Here is a 3,035-nt window from a genome sequence, read left to right as displayed (position 1 = left end):
TAGGATGGCATTTGTTAAGTGCTTACTATGTACCAAGTACTGTTCTATTTCCCAAGCACTGGGGTAGATACAAGGTAATCAGGTTGTCCCACGTGGGGCTCACAGTCTCATTCCTCATTTTACACGTGAGGTAATTGAGGCACAGAGAAGTTAAGTGACTTGCCCAGAGTCACACAGCAGACAAGTAACGGAGCTGGGATTAGAACCCATGACCTCTGACTCACAAGCCTGTGCTTTTGCCAAGGTGTCCCTTGCCCCTGTGTCAATCAAATTAGGTAAAGAGGAGGGGGGAGGGTAGAGATTGGATAAACTGAGGCCAGGAGCTGGAATGGCCTAGGAGCACAGGTGATAAATACCTGTGGCCTCTGGCCCTCTGGACAGAGGATCAAGACTTGCAGCAGAGGGCTGCAGAGCACCTCTGTTCAGAGGGTGAGAAGCCCACTCTGCCTACACCAAGTGAGGAGCCGTGGGATGGATGGGGGAGGGTCCCGTCCTGCTGGACGCTTGTGGGGCTGGAAGCCAGGCGCTTCACTATGGGTATGGAATGCATGAATGGATTCCTTCCAAGTGGAAAATGCTTGTGGGTGGGAACTAGGGGTTTCCCCATGGTGTGTGTAACTCTAGTGGATTCTTCCCAAGTGGAAAGTGCACATGGGTGAGAGCTATATGGGGGCCGCTCCACCACATGCAAACAAACTGTTGGGGAATTCCACCTGGATAGGACCTGGGGGTTTTCCCATGCACAGTAATGTATGAGTGTGTTCCTCCCATTAGGGAAGCTTTAATATTACTAATTAATCATATTCCTCCCTAAAGAGAAGTTCAATTCATTGTGCCTAAACAGTTAAATAATTCAGTTCACCTTGCAGAATAAATTTTGTCTTAAACTCAGGCTTTCCATCCCCAGCCTCTCTCGCCGCATCGATTTCCAAACGAACCCATCCCTGGATGATGGGTGACAGGGGCAGATTTAGAACAGCTGTAACTTCAAGTCTATGCTTGTATGAATACATGTTTACAAAAACAAAAGTTAAGAATTGCCATGTGCACCATACCTCAAGCTAATCACATTGCCACCTAATTTATCAAGGAGAACACACATTTTCTTAATGCATCTGAATTCAGTGTTTTGGAAGGGATGGGATCCAACACTGGCCATTAATGGAGACAAGCCCCACTCCTTTCAATCAATCAATGATATTTATTGAGCACTTACTATGTGCAGAGCACTGTACTAAGTGCTTGAGAGAATACAATACCACAGAATTAGTGGAAATGTTCCCTGCCCATAATGAGCTTACAGTCTGGAGAGGGAGATAGTTATTAAGAATAATGAATAATTTACATTTTGTAATTTAAAGATATGTACATAAGTGCTGTATGTACTCCTGCTATATAAACGGAGAACAGACATCAGTTTGAAGTCATTCAGTCTGGCTCACCCTTGCCCACACAGCTCCTAGTCATAGGAGCAGTCTGAAATCTACTCTTCCCTTTCTACCTAATATTATTATTGCTATTATTGTCATTATCATCCTTATTATTATAATCATTATTGTTGTGGTGGTGGTAATTGCTAAGAACTTACTATGTATCATGCACAATTCTGAGTGCTGGGGTAGATATAAATTAATCAGGTTGGATACAGTGCCTACCCCACACTGGGCTTACAGTCTAAGTAGGAAGAAGAACCTAATTTAACTAGTCTACTATAATCCAGCCTGCACATTACTTTACTGCCCTTTGATCTCATCCCTCTAGTAGCCAACACTTTGCTCATTTCTGCCCTCAGGCATGAAACTCCCTCCAGTGTCATCTGATAGACCAGGACTCTCCCCACCTTCCAAGCCCTATTAAAAACAAATCTCCTCCAGGAAGCTTTCCCTGACTAACCTTTTCCCCCACCCTATTGGCCCTCCCTTCTGTATCATGTATATACTTGATACTCTTTTGGCACTTTGACACCCCATCCCAGCATCCCTGCACTTATGATTAGAAGCAGCATGGTGTAGTGGCTAGAGCACAGGCCTGGGAGTCAGAAGGTCATGGGTTCTAATTCTGACTCTGCCACCTATCTGCTGTGAGACCTTGGGCAAGTCACTTCATTTCAGTGCCTCAGTTATGTCATCTGTAAAATGGAGATTGAGACTGTGACCCTATGTGGGACAGGGACTGTTTCCAACCCAATTTGCTTGTATCCACCCCAGCCCTTAGTACAGTGCCTGGCACAAAGTAAGCATTTAACAAACACCATTATTATTTATTATTATTATTATCCTTACAATCTGCTGCTTCTATCTGCAATTTCTTTTAATGTTTTTCTCTCTCACTAGACTGTCAGCTTTCCTTGTGGGCAGGAATAATATCTACCAATCCCATTATATAGTACTCTTCCAAGAGGCTAGTCCAGTGCTCTGTACCCAGTAAGTGCTCATTCATTCATTCAATCGTATTTATTGAGGCTTACTGTGTGCAGAGCACTGTACTAATGCTTGTAAAGTACAGTTCAGCAATTCAGCTCAAAAAAAAATACCATCAATTGATTGATTGAGACCAGGTTTGCCACTTCACTCTAACACATAGAAGCAAAAGGCACAAGCCAACCTGTCCAGCCTTGAGAATGTTGGAAAGTTATAATAGATTACTATCTAGGGGGCTTTGCTCACAGACTGTCCCAGCCAAGTAATATTTAACTTTTGCCTATTGTACTGTTGCTGCTTTTGAATTGATCAATTTTCATTCATTCTTCCTGTTGTTTTGATTACATTCTCATTTTTCTATATGCCTGTCCCCCCCAATTAGATTGTGAGTGCCTATGTGGGTCAAATACTGATCAGTGCAGATCCTAATGTGACAATACAAAAATCATATCTCTGATAGATACACTAGAAAATGCAGGCTCATTATTGATGTGACCCCAGGTTTAGGATGTGCTGAAGACTGTATGGGTTCCTATGGTCTATATCTAGGTATGCTTATGTAGATCTTTCTGTCTGTCTATAAAACAATTAAGTGAGGGAATATTGGGGAAGGAA

The sequence above is a fragment of the Tachyglossus aculeatus genome, chromosome 5 (assembly GCF_015852505.1).
Source record: "Tachyglossus aculeatus isolate mTacAcu1 chromosome 5, mTacAcu1.pri, whole genome shotgun sequence".
In the NCBI taxonomy this organism is placed as follows: Eukaryota; Metazoa; Chordata; class Mammalia; order Monotremata; family Tachyglossidae; genus Tachyglossus; species Tachyglossus aculeatus.
The sequence above is the reverse complement of the archived record's forward strand: the minus strand, read 5'-3'. Positions refer to the sequence as shown.